Below are 19,838 nucleotides of genomic sequence, written 5' to 3'. Positions count from 1 at the left end.
TCTTAGAGCTGTTTAGTAGAATACCTATAAGTAAATGAAAAAAACGAATTTAGTACTATACCATTTAATTCCACTAGAGTTTGTATCCTTTGTCAGATACGCGTATTTCGACCTCAACTGTAAGGCCGTCTTCAGTGTCGTGTACTAGAGTCGAGTCTAGTACACGACACTGAAGACGGCCTTGCCGTTGAGGTCGAAATACGCGTATCTGTCAAAGGATACAAACTCTAGTAGAAGTAAATGGTATAGTACTTAATTCGGTTTTTTCAATTTACTTATGCATACTTGAGCTATCAGCAAATGTTGCATTTTTGCATTATTAGTTACATTTTCAAGCGTACTTTGCTAGTCGTTGAAATTTAGTTTTAATCAAATAGAAGTTAGTAGATATTTGTCACCTTTTTCGACTCAAATCACCTTACCCAACTCGCCGAAAAATCCTGTTTATTAGTGCTATGGCTTTGATCCATCTTGCATGAACAAACGACATATAAAAATCAAAATTAAAACAATGCTTTCGTTTCGAATGACCTGCGGGAAGGTCTAAGTCTAAGGAGTGGTCTTTATTTTTTCCAGTATTTCTATTAAATTTCCGGAATAACATGCAGCTTTGAGTAGAACGTACAGTATGGCCAATAAAAAATGCGAAAATTGTTTGAACGTGAATATAGCATCCACAAGCGTCATTTTCATTGTTTTTGCTTGTAAATGTAATTTCTGATTATTGTAGTATATTCTGACATAACTTCGCTATACAGGATAATTTTTGTCATATTTTTCTTACTGTCCCAAATAATGTAATAAAGCAAAGAAGTTCAAAGGTTTTTTTCCGCACAAAGCTAGAAACAGCGTCTGATTGTCGTATACTCTGGTGATAAACTTTCCACCTTTAAAAATCACACTTTATTGTTGTAAGCTTTAGTTTGTTTGGTATCAGAGGATAGAGGAGTTCTTAGAGAACGTGTCTTTTATGGTCACAATAAACTATTTTGCCAGGGTCATAGTTTTGAGGGCATTTGCGTCTTATAGGTTTGATATGCCTTTATTTTTTGTTAAAGTTGAATAAAAAATAAATACTGAGGCTTATAACAGATTTTTGAGGATGAAATTTGTTCCTTTGGTAAGAGACAACTTATATCAATACTAGCTCATAGGTTTTGAGCAAAACGGAGCCGCTTATCACACTTATATGAAGGTTCAATCGAAGCTCTCCAAAATGAGACGTTTTTTCGAAAATATGTTTAAGTCTCCAATGACCCAGGTATGAACCAATTCTATCATTTGATATAGGCGTATGCTGGAGACAAGGCCTGTAAAGAATCTCACACCATCGTTGATGTTTTAGAAGCCTTCATCACACAGATATTAAATTCGACGTCCGCATGATAAAATTTGAAGGTATGCTTTCAATTCCTCTCTGCAGAAGTGAAAGTAACAGATTAAAATCATGTACGAAGCAAAAAACTGAGTCTTAATAGATTAAACAATACAAGAAATGAATAAAATTTATGTTTCATTCACATTTTCTATGTAAAAACTACCATTAAACATGATATGACGATTTTCGCATTTTTATGGGCCATACTGTACATTGAATCCAGTGATATGCTGAAATCCGTGAAAGAAATTGAAATTAGGAAATGCTTTTATAAAATTTATGTTCCATTCACTTACTTTCATCATTTTCCTTTTGTTATCCATTAATATCTGAGCACATCCTCTCTCCATATTTGAAATTCAAACTCACTGTCAAATGTTAGTTAGACAACCGTTGTTACTTGTTGAGTACGCCCCTGGCGTAGCTGCGCATCTTCCATCCAACAATCTGGCCCACTCATACCAGCCCAACCAGGTATAGTATAGTCCCTCTTTTCTCTAGAACGTTGGCCGAACGTCATAGGCAATATGTTATTGTAGGAACAATAGAGCGAACAGAAGACAACCCCACGTTGAATTAGATGTTGTGCAAACCAAGAAATTAACTAAATCTAAACATAACTTTATTGTATATTTACGTTGATTTGTAACGTGGCAACTTATAGGTAAACTATTATTGAATTAGTGCTTAATTGAAGTTATTGAAAAACCATTTCTCTACAGTAGTGCCGGCTTAAAACTAAATGAATTCATTCTAACTTAAAGCTACGCTACTCTAAACATACATGCAAGGTAATTATAAATAGTTAAAGTAGTTCCAATTGAGTATTTACACGATATTGTTCCGGTACAGATGTATGTACGATCACAGAAGATAGCATAGACAGCGCCAAGCATCGACCTTATCATTGACCCTATGTACAAACTTACCGTGGACCCTGCACAGTGGGACTAAACGTAAGAAGTTATGGTAAAAAATTGTTCAACTCCGTTTGATCTTTGATGGTAACATCGCCATATAAAATTGTAGACTAATTTAAGTAAAATGCCATTCCAGGAATATAATAATACTCCAATTACGAACGTAATACCCATTGTCCCGGTTGTTCCTACCGGTATTATTATTTTGGAAATTATCCCGTGCAATTAGTTGACAAATCCCAACATCTTATTATATTCGTTTATATTAACGAATCGGTCAATTCGGTCATGTCGAGCCGCGGTCGGTCAAATAAAGGCAGTAATGCCGGTGGGGGTGATAGTGATGCGAATGGTGGTGCGATTGGTGGTGCAACTAATGGTGCGATTGGTGGCAAAACTGAAGGTAGTGCAACTGGTGGTTTAAGGGTGGTGGTCACCGACGAAACCGTGGAACCGGAAGCATAATTTCCTGGTCAATCATGTAGAGTTAACCGTCGAGAGGACAACGAACAAATGGTGAGGTGTGATAAGTGTCTCAAGTGGTTTCACTTTATCTGCGTGGGAGTCACCCAAGCCATCGAAGACGTTCCGTGGAGCTATGCTGGCTGCGAGAGCTCAACACAAAATGCATATTTGCAGTTGAATCCAGCCGGCGTTGCTGCTTCTCACCGAGGTACCAAGAAGAAATCAATCGTTGCAGAGGACAATAACGCTTCAACGCATCTTCAGCCAAGCGTCCAGGTAACTCCAAAAACCTCAAACACGATCAAACCAAGCCAAACGAAGCCGAAGAAGACCACCAAGAAGCTCCCTAAGGATAAGTCTCCGATGTTGGAGTCGGTACCTCCGAAGGACGGGCATTCCCAGATGGACAGCTACAAGTTTCCGTCAAAGAAGATTGAGCCAGCGCTGGAAGTCGGTGAGCAACAGTATTATAGCAGCAAGTATCCGTCGAAGATCGTTGAGCCACCGGTTCGAAAGGCTAATTCTGTGTCATCTCATACGTCGAGTCATGCGTCCAGTAGATCGTCGCAATCTATTGCCAAGCTGAAGCTGCAGAAGTTGGAGGAAGAACGAATTCTTAATTCGAAGAAGTTGGAGCAAGAACGCCTCTACTTGGAGGAGAAATATAGACTTCTGGAACAGATGGCTAGTGAAAGCGGATCAGATGTGCACAGCCAGTCAAACGTCGTAAGCAGATGGCTCCCTAGAGCAGAATCGAGTCAGCGGTCGTTTGTTCCTGAACCCGTCCACCTCGCTGCCAATTCCGTCGTCAACCTTCGAACCAGAGCAGGTGAAGAAGCGCTCCGTAGCGCGCAGCGTGAATTACCGCAGTATCAGCCTGCTGCCAATCAAGCCTTCGAAGACGAACACCGCAGTGGCGTCCGAGAAGTTCCGCAGCATGCTAGTCGCCTGCCGGAGTATGATGAAGATCGCTGTCCGTTAACCAAGAAGCAGCTAGCGGCGCGATAGGCCATTTCCAAGGATCTGCCCCTGTTTTCCGGCAACCCCGAGGATTGGCCTCTATTCATAGCGACATTCAACAACACGACGGTCATGTGCGGCTTCACAAACGACGAGAACATCTTCCGATTGCAGAAAAGTCTGAAAGGACGTGCTTTCGAAACAGTGAAGAGCCGATTAGTTCATCCTGCCAACGTTCCCGGCGTGCTGAAGACTTTGAAGATGATGTTCGGGCAGCCAGAAGCCATTGTTCATACGCTGATCGAAAAAATCCACGCTTTGCCGGCCATTAGAGAAGACAGACTGGAAACTCTGGTGGATTTCGCTGTCAGTATCGAGAACTTCTGCGCGACAGTGGATGCCTGCGGCTTGGATGAATACCTGTACAACTCTACTCTCCTGCATCAGCTAGTTAGCAAGCTACCACCAACTATCAAGCTGAATTGGGCGCAGTACAGGATCGCACTTCCGGGAGTCAATTTAGCGTCGTTTAGCACTTGGATATATTCCCTCGCTGAAGCTGCTAGTGCAGTTACAATCCCAACATAGTAAACTCCAGACCAATTCGGAGTGAGAGTCGCACATCAAAGAAGGGAAATGCCTTCGTGAACGCTCATTCCGAAAACGCCTCTTCAGAATCTCATTCTCCAAATCTTTCGATTGGGAAGCGCTCGAACGCAAACGGAGAATGTCTCGTTTGCAAAGGAGCCTACAAAACGGTCGACAAGTGCAAGCGGTTTCTAGAGTTTTCCCGCGATTCGCGCTGGTCCACAGTACGAGATTTCGGACTCTGTCGTCGTTGTCTCAGCCGACATAACGGCGAGTGTCAAGCCAAACTTTGCGGAAGGGATGGTTGCCAGTTCAAGCACCACGCGCTGCTGCACAAAGACCAAAAGCAACAATCACCCGCTTCATCAACAACGCAGTCATCTCCTGCATCAGTCCCATCAACGACGGGCGATACGGAGCCTCCTAAGACTGGAGCCGGTCCTTCGACGCATAGTTGCCACGCACATCAGACTAAATCGAGCGACATACTGTTTCGTTATCTTCCGGTTGTGCTACACGGCAAGCATAGATCGATCCGTACATACGCTTTCCTCGACGACGGTTCGGATCTCACGCTACTCGACGAAGAATTAGCCGATGAACTAGAGCTAGATGGAAAAGTGCGGTCGCTTTGTCTTCACTGGACCGGAGGCGCGCAACGCCAAGAGAAAAGGTCCCGGATCGTCGAACTCGAGATAGCTGGTGTATACAAGAGGGCTAAGAGTTTCACCATCAACGGCGCACGTACTGTGCACAAACTTATGCTTCCGCACCAGACGATGGACACCGAAGAACTCGCATCACTCTACCCTCACCTAATGGGTCTTCCGATCGAATCATACCACAGCGTTCGGCCACGTATCCTAATTGGCCTTAAGAACCAGCATCTCAGCCTTGCGCTCAAGTGCCGCGAAGGTAAACCAAACGATCCCGTCGCTATCAAGACCCGTCTAGGATGGACAGTTTGTGGAGGAAGATCCACAGATGTAACCAGCCCAGTGCACTCTGTTTATCACATTTATGCGAGGATCAGTGCCTAGCGGACGAGGATCTACACCAAGTTATCAAAGACTACTTTGCGTTGGATAGCTTGGGGATCATGAAGCCTTCTGAAGCACCTCTCTCCGTCGAGGATCAACGAGCGCAGTCCCTTCTCCAGTCGCTAACTAAGTTCACAGGAGAACGCTATGAAACCGGTCTACTCTGGCGATACGACGCCGCTCGCCTGCCAGACAGTCGAGCGATGGCCCAGCGACGTTTCCAGTGCCTTGAAAAGCGCATGATGAAGGAGGAAACTTTGGCTAGAACGTTAAAGGAGAAAATGACCGACTACCTGAAGAAAGGCTACATACGAAGATTATCCGACGAAGAATTGCGGCAGCCATCCCAGCGCGTTTGGTACCTTCCAGTATTCCCAGTGACAAATCCAAATAAACCAGGGAAAGTAAGGATCGTATGGGACGCTGCGGCCAAAGCATTCGGAGTATCGCTGAATTCTGCCTTGCTGAAAGGTCCCGATCATCTTTCGTCGTTGTTCACTGTATTGATCCGTTTCCGCGAACGTCCCATAGCCCTGACTGGTGACATACGGGAAATGTTCCACCAGGTTCGGATCCGGCCAGAAGACCAGCAGTGCCAACGCTTTTACTGGAGGGACGATGACGGAAACGTAGCGGTCTACGTAATGTACGTCATGACATTCGGCGCCTGTTGTTCTCCCAGTAGTGCCCAGTATGCGATGAACCTAAATGCTCAGCGCTTCGTCCAGAAATACCCTGCAGCGGTGGAGGTTATCGAGAAACGGCATTACGTCGACGATATGCTGGTAAGCGTCGACACAGAGAAGGAGGCTGTTGAACTTGCCAAAGAAGTGAGGTACGTCCACTCACAGGGTGGGCTCGAAATACGTAATTGGACCAGCAACTCTCAACGCGTCCTGGAGGCCCTACGTGGAAGTAACACAGAAGAGAAGAATCTTGATCTTTCGCCAGAATTAGGAACGGAAAAGGTGCTTGGGATGTGCTGGTGCACAGCTTCAGACGTGTTCACCTACAAAGTCGGTTGGAATCGGTATGATAGTGATCTGTGGAAAGGTCGTCGCCAGCCCACGAAAAGAGAGGTTCTACGGGTTCTGATGACGATCTTCGACTCCCTTGGGCTCATCGCGCCATTTCTCATGTTCCTCAAGATTCTACTTCAAGAAATCTGGCGCAGTGGAATTCACTGGGACGACAAGATTGATGACAACGCCTTTGCCAAATGGTGCAGCTGGCTGCTGTAGCGTAGCGAATAAAACAGTTCTGATTCAGATTTATACTTTCACAAGAGTGACGTTTATTATACTCAATCCTAGCTTGGCCTACTTGGTGAATTCTCATAATAACAGCCTACTACATCTTTCCCTTTTTCCAATATGACAAGATTTTCTTTTACATGTGTCAAGATTATAATGAAGATGATATTTATAAACCAGCCTATACTTGCATTTGTTTTAACTAGTGATAACCCTATATTTCCAAGTCATCTGAATCTGTTTTAATCAAGCCATTTTTTTTCGAGGTGGTTTCTTGATGCTTTGGTTCTTCAAACAGGTTGATAATCCTGCGTGTACATCCGAGGTATCCATACTTCTTGTTTTGCATGTTGTGTTCCTCAGCTACGATCACCTGCATAATTAAAGAGCAAACATAATTTTTCGATCCATTTCTACACTCTTAAAAATAATGATTTTTACATGTGATGTAATCCTTGTAAAACTTAATTAATCATCGACTCAAACAGAAATGTGACTCAATTTTGGGTTTCTTTTGATGTATCATAAAATCTAGTTGTTCGATAACCTATTTTTACAATAACATTTGAAATTTATTGGGCGACTTTAAATTTAGATATCTTAAGCTATGAAAGTTCAACACATAACTTACTTTTAAGTTTTTCAAAGTGTAAATTTACATGATCTTTGATGCCCACGACAACGCCATGGCAAACGTTTGAGTCTGTTTTCAATCGTGTGCATCGTGTCAATCAAAGCGAGTGCAGATGAAAAATTTTGGCAAAATACTGTTTGTAATTAAATGCAATTTGCTCTCGTTAACTTTCCTTCATTACAAAATAAACCGGTACGTGATCTTTCTTGTGTCGAGCGATGATTTGTTCTAGAAGTGCGCGAATATTTTGCAAGTGCCGTTCCTGCAATCCAAATTACCGAGAGGACTCTGAAGACAGATAAATTTATTCTAACTCAGCTGGTACGCGGTCGTCGACCAAGCCAATTTTAAAAGCACAAAATGTTGACGGAAAGTGGATTAAAGTGCGTGTGCTGTGTTCCTAGTGAATTTTTACTGAAATATGCTTATTGTGCCAGTGAAATTGTGCCGGATAAATAATTGATATGATCTGAAATGTTGAATTTATGTTAAATCTGGAGTTTGTTTTGCAAGAAGGTACACAATTGCCTTAGTATTCAGAACACAAGCAACATGAGGATGAGCAGTTCCACTATTAGATGGTAAGTGTTTTCTTCGTAAAGAGCTTCAAATCAGTTTGTTCAATTGCGTAAAGATTATCGCCATGATCATCGCTTTCTAATATTATCAGATCCAACAGTGAATGTGCTTGATACAAATTTAATACACGTCATGGCGTAAAAGTAAATCTTATGACTTACTTTTACGTCATGGCGTGTATTTTTTTTTGGCTTGTGATATTCGTGTAATTTTAAGAACGGATGTAAGTTTATGTCAAACGGTTCGCTTCTTTTATGTGCATCCTATATGACTTAAATTTACATGAATTTTTATAAGAGTGTATATATTATTTTATTCAACTTAGCCTTCAATCAGAGATTTCCTGTCCTTGTCATCATTAAATTGATATTCTTACCTTTCCTTTTAATTCGAAGTGTACAGAAATATGAATAGTGTAATCTAAAGCTCCTTTATTGTATACTTCTGTTAAAACCCTTTTTTTTTTTACTCGATTGTATAAATTGTTCTTCCTCATCACATTTTTATTTTTCAATATTGATTGTCTGAAATTAAATGTAATATTATTATTGCTGTCCCTTCACCGTAAACATTTTTGTCATGGTAGACTAGACTTTTAGATTGCAACAACCATACATATCCCTTTACCATTAAGCTAGATGGTCTGAAGGTGTACTTCCTACATCTAATGGTAGACTGGATTGTCAAATGGACTAAGAAAATTCTTCATTATTTATTTTTTTCAGCTGAAACAATGAGTTTGCCGTTTGCTTATCCCTTTACCATTAACTAAGATGGGCCGAAACTTTCTAAGCTTCCTTCATCTCTTGGTAGACTGGACATTATGCCAAATGGACTAAGATTACACTTCTTCATTTGGTCTTTCAACGGACTGGTATCTCGCAGATACCCTACGTTTCTGAGAATCGACTTGGACGCTTTATTCTCTTCGTTTCATATGGATAAGTTTCCAACACTTTTTTTCCAAGAAGCGGACTGGATGATATGTGTTATTCCTAATGCTCTCTTTTTAACATGACCGAATTTCCACAATCTCCCTTCGTTCTTTTTCCAGAAATGGACCAGGATTGTTTCATCCTCTTCATTTCTTATGGAGAAGTAGACCAGAATCATTCATGATGTTCTCTTTACTCTCTATCTTTGACTAAGAGCGGACCGGACGATTTGTGTTATTCCTTCATTTCTTCTTAGAAATGGGCCGAATTTTCACAATCTCCCTACGTTCTTTCTACAGAAACGGACCAGGTTGTCTAACCTCTTCGTTTCTTATGGAGAAGTAGACCGGAATTACTTAAAGTATCCCCTTTACTCTCTACTGATCATAAATGAACTAAAATTCCTACACTTCACTTTAGAAGTGGACCGAATTTTATATCTGCCTGCCTTCCGTTTGTTAAAACGGGTCAGGATCCCAGTATCTTTGTAGACTGATGTAACTTGATGATTGCTTTTCATTCTGCATATTTTATTCCAGCGACGGTTTTGCATTTCTGTCGCTTAATTCTCTAAATAAATCGAACTTTCTCGATCTCTGAACTTATTTATACAGAATCGGACCAGGATACTCAATCCTCTTCGTTTCTTATTAAGATGTAAACCGGAATAACTCGACGTATTCTCTTTACTCTAAATCAGTCTTATCAAACATCCGCAGATATAGTACCCATTATTGAATATTAGCTCAATGTTTCAATTAATGTTTGTAAGAACCATACTCTGTTAAAAATAATTTTCATCACGTCATGTAAACTTAATCTATGTGGTGTGAACATGAAGTCGTGAAAAGTTAAATCTGAAATCATGTAAAAATGTATTATATGTTACGTAATCTCACAGAATCCTGCTATATATCCTGAGATATAACACTGCGGAACACGTTTTTGTCTCCAGCACCAAAATACCGCTATTCACTCAATTAAGGGTTGCTGAATCCATTGCCGTTTTCAGAAATATCATAGCACGTCCAGTTTTTGAGATATTGAGTGTTGAAAATGCAAAAAATGACTATTTCATCCAACTTGCATGCAAGTTTCCCAGCTTGTAAGGTAATATATTGGCTTAATTTGCCACTGAATTCAAATTTTATGTGTATAACAATACTTATCATCAAAGTTTGTATTATTTTCGATACGGAAAAGTTATTTTTTTGATGGTTTAGAGAATTGTTGTATTTTGCCATATAGAAGAAACGAAGAATTTTGTATGGAGACTGCAAGCATGTTGAAAAAATCGGTTTAATCGAAATTTAATCGCGCAATTTCAATCAAATTATGTATGAAATGAAAGTTCAAGTTCTATTTTGCATGTTTGGTGGATTAGATTACAAAAAAGTATGATAAATTGTACTTTAAATTTCATGTAAACATTAATAAAAGCAGTATTTTGTACAACTTTGGCGACCTGTAGCTAAAAATTGTGACGTGCTGGAACATTTCTGAGAACGGCATCAGATTCAGCAGCCCCAAATCTACTAGAGACACATAATTTGGTTCTTGAGACACGCAAACATGTCATTTTTGTTACGCTGTGTAATTGAAGTTTATGCCACGCTCAAATTGTACGCATTGAATGTCACAAAAAATTGCATTTTTTTTTTTTTTTTTTTTTTTTTTTTTTTTTTTTTTTTTTTTTTTTTTTTTTTTTTTTTACTCGCTTCGATGACATGACACTCTTATATCGATTTCAAATTTTAGAATTGAAGTAATCAAATTTGTAGAAATCTGACGGATCAAGTATTGGCTAACTAAAAAAAAGGAAAATTGAGTTAAACATGTAATATACCTTGAAAAGATTGATTGATCTTTTTTTTTATTTGTTTAATTTGAGTTCCTTACTTGATTTTGTATTGAGCATTTGCAATAAACTCTAACATTCGTACCAATTAATTTGTTTGAATTCAATATTTCAGCAAGCTCCAGTTTAGTTATGACAAATTATTGCATTGAATACTTGTCACACTTGCTGGATTCTGTATAGAACTTCTTGCACGAATGCCACGCTAGTGGTAAAATGTCACAAACAAACTAATAATAAGAATAATAATGTATAGACCTTATGAACTTTAATATTCTACTCTAATGAAATAACATGCAAGCGGTTAAAATCCACGAGAAACCAAGAGATGGCAACATCCATTGTTTTTGAATAAAATTATTTAGCTGTAAGTTTAATCATTTGTAACAAGTATAATTGAACAAGTCAAAATTGTTCGTATAGCCAACTCTTCCTTGCTCGATATTTCCCTAACTCGATGGAATGCGTGGTATTTTCAATCTAGTATGCTTAGAATTTTCTATGAATCGATATCTCTAAAACTCAATATGATCTGTTTTAGTTAATTTCTCTCACTCGATGGTCCCTTCAATATCGAGTAGAAGAGAGCTGACTGTTTTTCTCATTTGTTTCAATTTTGAGAATACAAAGAACTGAATTCTAGACTATATGTTTTTTTTTTTAATATTTAATAAGTCAAACTGATTAAATCCCTCGTTTGACTTTATTGATAAAACAAGATTTGTGTCTCCATAACAAATTAAAATAACTTATCTAGGTGGTTTCAAATGCATTACTTAGATTTGTTTTACTCATCATTCAACTCAAAACTTAATAGCCAAATCCACATTTTTCTCAATACGCAGCTTTTAATACAAGAAATATGTCTATATGTTTCAAGACATAAATGCCAAAGGAATTGTAAAACCATTTTTTTTAACTACCATTAAAATTTTCAGTGATCTACATTTCTATAGACCGAATTTTTTTCTTCTTAGCATTACGTCCTCACTGGGACAGAGCCTGCATCTCAGCTTAGTGTTCTTATGAGCACTTCCACAGTTATTAACTGAGAGCTTTCTTTGCCAAACTTACCATTTACGCATACGTATATCGTGTGGCAAGAACGACGATACTCTTTGCACAGGGAAGTCAAGGAAATTTCCATTACGAAAAGATCCTGGACCACCCGGAAATCTAATCTAGACACCTTCAGCATGGCTAAGCTTTATAGCCGTGGACTCTAACTCGGGTTAGCAAGGCTCCCTATAAATCAAAATTTAATATGCCATATGCATATTAAGCGTTGCTGTTTTTTCAGTTCCAATAAAGCACACTATTTTCGTTGAGGTTCTTTGCAAGCCATCTCTGGTGCTTTTTTCATATGAGCAGATTATTCATTTTTACAGCACAATCAGTTGTATATAATCACAGAAAAAGCATCATTTAGAATACCACCTGACTTCCACAAATTAAATTTCTTCAGAAGATTTGCAAATTTTACTTCTTTCCATTTCCGTTTCTTGACATTTTTCTAGCACTAAATTGTCCACTGGCAACCGTCCATTAAGCCGATTGCTCACTTCATCCAAACACAACACTGTCTCAACTCTTCCTTTACGTTTAAACAGCCGTGGGTTCATTTCAAAACTCGTCGCCAATGTAGCGTAGCGAATAAAACAGTTCTGATTCAGATTTATACTTTCACAAGAGTGACGTTTATTATACTCAATCCTAGCTTGGCCTACTTGGTGAATTCTCATAATAACAGCCTACTACAGCTGCGAGTGCTGCCTCAAGTCGAACATGTCCAGATAACTCGATGCTTCTGCTCTCAAGCCTCCCCGGAGTAGGACGACGTGCAGCTACACACATTCGTAGATGCTAGCGAGAACGCCATGGCTGCCACATGCTACCTACGATTCGAGCGGAATGGATTCATTGAGTTGCCGCCAAAACAAGAGTTGCACCCTTGAGATACCACTCTATCCCGCGGCTTGAGCTAATGGCAGCTGCCATCGGTACACGACTCTCTCAAACGATCACCATCTGTCAATCACTCCAAGTAAGCAGTTCTTTCACTCGGACTCCAGGGATGTGATCTGCTGGATAAACTCGGACCATCGTCGTTATACACCTTTCGTTGCTAGCCGTGTTGGCGAGATTCTGGAAGCTACGGACCAGAAACAATGGCGGTGGGTCCCGACTTAGCTTAACGTAGCTGACGAAGGCACGAAGTGGTAGAAATTTCCGGACATGACACCAGAGTCCAGGTGGTTCATCGGGCCAGAGTTTTTACAGCATTCGGAAGAATTATGGCCGTGCCAATCAACGAAAGGTAGCAAGACATCAACAGAACTCTGTCCTTCACTGCTAACTCACTTCTCCGCACCAGATCCACCAATCAACGTCTCCAGCTGGAAGCAGATGATAAAGGTAGCCGCACTCGTACACCGTTTCGTTACGAACTGTCATCTGAAGGTCCAGAAGAAGTCCACCATTCATGGGCCTCCTTCCACGGAAGAAAAGCAGATCGCCGAACGCTACGTGATTCGTCAAGCTCAACGAGAAGCCTACCCAGACGAAATAGCAATTCTGCAGAAGCCGTCGAAACCCATTCCCAAAACCAATTTCTTTTTTTGAACTATCTCCTTGGATGGATAACGACGGATTGATGCGGATGCGAGGAAGAATCGACGCCTGTTGTCAAGCCACCGAAGACGCTAAGAACCCAATTATCCTTCCACGAGACCACCATACCACCAAACCGCTATAAATGAGCTCCGCCAAAGATACTGCATACCGCGACTACGAGTGGCCTACGCCAAGGTACGGTACAATTGCCAACACTGCAAAAACCACCGCGCCGCACCGCAGCCACCTATAATGGCCGACCTTCCTTCAGAGCGACTCGACGCATTCGCCCGTCCCTTCACCCATATTGGCGTCGACTATTTCGGCCCCCTCGAAGTTGTTGTAGGACGCCGCGTTCAGAAACGATGGGGCATGCTGGTTACATGCCTGACTACGCGTGCAATCCATATCGAAGTGGTGTACACTTTGAGTACTGATTCGTGCATCATGGGTCTTCGCAACTTTGCAGCACGTCGAGGCACACCCAAAACGATCTACAGTGATCGCGGCACTTGCTTCATCGGAACGAGTCGTGAATTGAGAGATGCGGCAACAACGATTAACCAGGAGCATATAATGAGAGAATTCGGTACTGAGACTACATGGAAGTTCAACCCTCCAGCGTCACCACACATGGGTGGCAGTTGGGAACGCTTGATCGGTATCGTGAAGCGTAACTTAATGGCAATTCGACCTCCGCATAAGCCTAACGATGAGGTACTACGAAACCTTCTAATGGAGATCGAAAGAACCGTTAATTCAAGGCCCCTAACTCACGTCCCGGTCGACGACGAATCCGCACCCGCTCTCACACCTAATCATTTTCTCCTGGGAACATCCGACGGTACGAAACCATTATGTACCCTAGATGACACCGGAATGACTCTACGGCGGTCCTGGAAGATGTCTCAACAACTAGCCAACCTGTTCTGGAAACGTTGGCTTACTGAGTACTTGCCGGAGATCACGCGAAGAACAAAATGGTACACCGATACGAAGCCAATCACCATTGGCGACGTCGTTGTGATCGTCGATCCGAAGCTACCTCGCAACTGCTGGCCTAAGGACAAGGTCATCGGAACCAGCATCAACCAAAAGGACAAACAAATCCGGGCCACAACCGTACATATATAATCACGCCTAATCGAATTCGCCATATAATTCAATAATCGTATTGTTTTTTTCAATTCACTACTCGATCGACGCGCGACATGTTTGATCCTGTCCTCATAACCCGCCCCACAGGAGCAAGCGTCAAGGTCGAAGGGTCAAACACAACTCTGATACTTTTCGTTCAACTTTAGTTCAAAAAGTCATCTATAAGTCTCTAATGATAACGTGAACCTATAGGGGGTGTTCATTGATTACGTAAGGTTTATTTTAAATGTTCATACAAAAAATCTTACCATGGGAGAAGGGGGGTTGAAAACCTCCGAAAACTGTCTTACGTAATTAATGGGTAATCCCTAATAAGACGACACTTTCGAAGGTATTTAAACTATTCATCTAGTACACATCCAGATCTCCATCATTTCATTCCAGACGTTTGTAGATTTTTTTCCAACAATTACTACTGTAATTTATCCAGGAATTCCTGTAGGATATTTTTCAGGGTAATATTTAGTTATTCTACTAGTAATTCTTCCGGGAAATCCTTTACAGCCCGAGCAACACACATGTTATAATTGTGTATTATCAACTAATATATGACTAATTTTGGTCATATATCAGTTGATAATACACAATTATAACATGTGTGTTGCTGGGGAGGGCGTATTTACTATAGCTATCACTCAAGTCTACTTAGTAAAATACTTAAAGTATTTTTGAAAATATTTTGGGAGATTTCATATCAGTCTCTCTTATTGAAGGAATTCATAGAGTAAATAATTAGTTGAGAACCTTCATGATTAACTTTGGCATGGCTATTTTTTTCGGCCGTACTGTTTGGAATGATGCAATAAATTGTCCTTCAGTACGACGCAAATTTTGGCCGAATAAGAAATAAAAAACACTGTCGAAGTAAATTAAAAGTGACAAGAATATGAGCCAGCATCCTAAGAGAACTTTAAGATCCCATCGGAGCAGTTCCTTGAACAATATCTGGAAGAGTCTTTGGAGGAACTTTTGGATTTTTCTCATTAGTAATGCGTGGATGAATTCATGATCAAATTCCCGAAAGAATGGCTGTAGGAAGTATTGTGAGACAATAGGATATCTTTCTGGTGCAGTGCAATCAAAATGTAAATGATATAAATGTGTTAAAATACATTTTATATTTTAATAACGAAATTCTTGGCAGATTCCTCTTCGGATTCTAAAACATTCCAAAGACAATTTTTGAACCAAATTTTTCGAAAAAGAAGCTCATTGCAATGCAAAAATTTAATGTTTGAAGCAGTACCGATACCCGTTTTGTTAATTTCACAAATGTCCAAAGCAACCAAACTTATCAAAGTGTTTTTCCATTCCCCTGCAAAGACATTAACATCGCCTCAACAGAAAAACATTCAGATGCATCTTAGCTCTCAAGCACCCTTGAATCACATTGTGAAAACAAACTCAAACCAAGAAAACACTCTTCGGATAGATCAATTAATTGGATTCGATTTACATGTTTAGCCCATAAGCGCTGCTCATACCTTGCTTCGCTTTCTGCTATACCAGAAACCATTGAAGCACAACGCCGAAGGAGGAGCCGTTTCAATATCTCATTCATTTTTATTCGTCGAAATTGGCGATAAGCCTAAACTGCACCTTACCGGCTGAGCAATGGTAAGGCGCACATATCAGACCAGTTCTTCTATTTCTCACAACCGCGGCAAAGCCTCACTTGCCCCAAAGGGTCCCATGGCACAGTGATTCATCTACATACAAAAACAGTCTTGAAATAAATTTCTCATATTCCTATGAAGTTTGCTCGCTCTGATTGACTAGATAAAGGCTCTTTTGGTACTTGGAATCATCATTGCATGGATGACGCACTTTTGGTAACTTCTTAATATATCAGAGTTGTATGATAACTTTCTGTGATAGTGGCTTTGTCAAGCTACATGGCCCTTGAGCCCAGCTAGTAAACTGTTAGTGCCTTATGAAATAATATAAAAATAAATACGCCTCTGTTTTAACACCCGAATACAAAAAGGCTATTCGAATACCTATAAAAATACAAAATATATTTGTGAAAAAAATAGTTCTCGACTTTTATCCGCACTGTCGTCACTGTGCATCGTCGTAAGACTCCAGCTCTTACGACTGCGCGCAATGCAACGGGAAATGATTTCGCTTTGGGTAATGTCTCGAATAAAAGTTGAAATAAAAATGCGATAGCTTAGAGTGAGGTTTTAATGAAATGGTAGGGCTTCTGCGGCAAACCATGAGAAATGTCGTACAGCTAAAGACTCCTATTCACCCGCGTCTGACTTCTATTGCCATCCTTTGAACAGCAGAAAAAAAATAAGACAACTCCACTCATCATCGGTTTTAGGATAGAGAGCATTACACCCGTCTTGGCCAGCTTGAAAATCGCTTCGGGTATTGTAGGAGCTCGATCAAGCAGTAATGCTACTGTCATTTTTCAAACAAAAGCATTCTTGCGACAGACGACTACTGTGGACCTTGCCGCGATGGTTGCATTGTTGCCTGGTGCAATTGACGGGCGACGACCACCGCTTAATCACCCGCGAAGCATAACACACCCTGACGGTGTTTCGATCGTGGCCTTTTCCTTCTGGCAGTGGTTCTCAACCCTGTTGCTGGATGATGAATATCAGGTTAATTTTTATTAACACATATATTGAGCTTTTCAGTAATCCAATCCGCATGGTTATTGAATAAATTAATTCGTAATGGTAAAGATGGACAAATCATGGGTGGAATTATGAAAAAATCCACGTGCTTGGCTGGGATTCGACGATCGCTTTACCAACTAAGCTACCACTTGGTGATCCAATAACTTAGATGGTTACAAATTTCGAATTTAAATCCCCACAGATCACGCAGATCCATTTTATAACCCATATCCATCCATCTCATGTATAGGTTAATTGGTGGTCTATTCTTAATAATTCCATGTTTTTCATTGTTTTCATGGTGAGGGAGATTCAAAACTGTATTTACCGGAAAGTGATGCATATCAGTGTTGCCATCTACTGTTGAAATACAGTCAACTCTCACAAACTCGATATTCCGTATCTCGATATCGAGTTAGAGAACCTTTACTATGCGTTCATAGCTGCCTCGATGGTCCCTTGGATCGCAGTTGCACTGATTATGTGCTCTATAACTCGATACCTCTCTTACTCGACGGACCTTCCAATATCGTGTTATGGGGAGTTGACTGAAAAACCAAACAGGTAAAGTTGAATATCTCGATTATGATTCAGATTACCCCTTCGAATCTTCATGTTATTTCGAATAGACGTTAAGTTAACAGTATAAAATTTGTCAAATACCGTGAAATGGGGTGAATTTGATCACTTTAGAGCGATTCTGTTCTGTAACTCCTAATAGAATGCACGTGTTATCATCCAAATATTTTTAAAACACGTACTGGTTGGATATCTATCGAATTCTACAAAACTAGTTTAGACGAAATGTTCTCTTCATAACAAAAACATTTTTAAAAAATCAAAAAGTGGAGATTTTGATTCCGGGGGGAAGTTGATCAATTATTGCGATAAGTTTCCTGAGATAAAGAGATATGCTATTCACTAAATTTGAGATCACTGAATCTGGATCAAGTCTCAAAAATTTTACAGCTTAATGATATAACGGTCAATTTTAAATTTTTATGTTGTAATTTACAGAATACACCAAATTAAACGCCTAAAGGTATGCAATTTTCTTTGAAATTAGCAATTCACGCACAAAAAATACATTTTTTACTCAGAAAATTATTGTTTATCCACAATGCAAATTCAAAACTGGATGCACAGCTCATATCTGGAATGTATGAAATAGTTTATTTAAATGGCGTCTTTGTATAGCCTTGTCAATAATCGATTGTTTAGAGAAGAACCCTTCAACAGTTCATCAAACATTTCCTAAAATGTCTGTTTTTCCATGGTATAATTATCTTGATTGTCAAACAGAATTTAGGATCATCAAGAGCAACCATCAGGTAATAAGACGCCACATAAATCGTGCTAATTGAAATCGAATCATAGCTCTCTTGACAGTTTACAGATGTGGGTACGTGAATGATCAACTTCTCCTCACTGATCAACTACACCCCGAATTACGGTAGCTGGAGCCCAGATAGCAGTAGCGGAAAGCGAGCCGTGGGTTCGAATCCCAGTGATTCACAGAGCATAGAGTATCTTTGTATCTGCCACACGATATACACATCCAGAAATGATCAATCGGCAAAGAAAGTTCTCAGATGATAACTGTGGTAGTGCTCATAAGATCGCTAAGCTGAGAAGCAGGTTCTGTCCCAGTTGAAACATAAAGCCATGAAGAAGAAGAAAAAGCTGGCAACACTGCCTTATAAAATGTGACCTTCGTGGCCGTGTGATTAGTGTCGTCAGGCATTTAGGCGCATCGTGATAAGTCCAGAAAACTTTTCATGTGGAGCGTTATCCGAATGTGCCGCTGGGGGTTGCATGGTTCTAATCTGGGAGGGAGGCAGCGATACTACACACGAAATATGACACAAAGTTATTTCGAACTGCAAGAAAACTCCAGCTTGCCAACGACAACCAAGGCAGACTTGATGAAAATCGCTAGTTTTCTTTTATTGTGTTCCTTTGATCGTTCTGGACAAACATGGAAAAAGGGCTTAAGTTTTCTACGCATTTCATTTTAGTTTTTATTGGAAAAAGTAAAATGATGCGTATTTGAATACTTTATATTCAATCATAATGAAAGGTGCTATTGTGACATTACTTTTGAATATGCATGACTAGCTTTTCAATCGATTTTTTGTCACATTTGATAAAATGCGAAAATATATTTTAATCGATTACGCGCTTTTATCATGTTTGTCCATTGTTTTAGATCTGGGCTCACAGTGACAGTTCGTGACAGCAGAATCTCGGCTCACCTTGACGTACATAAATTTCGTATCGGTTTCTCCCTCCCAGGTTCTAATGTGGTGCTTCCTTAGAGGAACAAATCGTTAACAGGAAGCATTTAACATGTTGGTACCTTTTTTTATAAAAAAAAAACAGAAATTAATCATTGGAAAAATATGAGCCAAACATCACAAATCTACATCAAGAAAGCAACTTTCATCATTGCGAAGAAATTTTGGAAAAAGTACCAATAGTATCTGGGTTTATCTTGGATACAAAACTGTTTTGTAAGCTGGCAGCACTGCCTTCATACGTTCAAACAAAACTCAATATCTCTACACATTTGTAAACTGTTGATTGTTCGGCAAAGTTCAAGATGGAATTAAATACTGTCTGTCCACTGTAAAGGACCAACTGATGGTCATTTTTTAAAATGTACAGTGAAACCTCCATGAGTCGATATTGAAGGGACCATCGACTCATGTAAATATTTTTTTTTCATACAGACAACAAACCTTCTAATAATAGTTAAATTTGTTGAATATGTATACCATCAGAAGTTCAAGATAATGTCGTCGTATTACAAATTTCTGTAGTT

General features: G+C 39.9%; 1 protein-coding gene and 1 long non-coding RNA gene across 2 annotated transcripts in view; one reads left to right on the top strand and one right to left on the bottom strand.

The window, feature by feature from the left end:
• The window catches only part of LOC5568180, a 100,515-nt gene that overhangs the window by 49,778 nt on the left and 30,899 nt on the right, over window positions 1–19,838 (bottom strand). The window lies entirely within an intron of this gene.
• LOC110677213 lies at window positions 1,769–2,111 on the top strand. The gene is made up of 3 exons (XR_002501027.1): window positions 1,769–1,852; window positions 1,918–2,042; window positions 2,101–2,111. It is a non-coding gene; the product is annotated as an uncharacterized LOC110677213 (long non-coding RNA).

Source organism: Aedes aegypti, chromosome 2 (genome assembly GCF_002204515.2).
Source record: "Aedes aegypti strain LVP_AGWG chromosome 2, AaegL5.0 Primary Assembly, whole genome shotgun sequence".
Classification (NCBI taxonomy): Eukaryota; Metazoa; Arthropoda; class Insecta; order Diptera; family Culicidae; genus Aedes; species Aedes aegypti.
The sequence above is the reverse complement of the archived record's forward strand: the minus strand, read 5'-3'. Positions and strand labels throughout refer to the sequence as shown.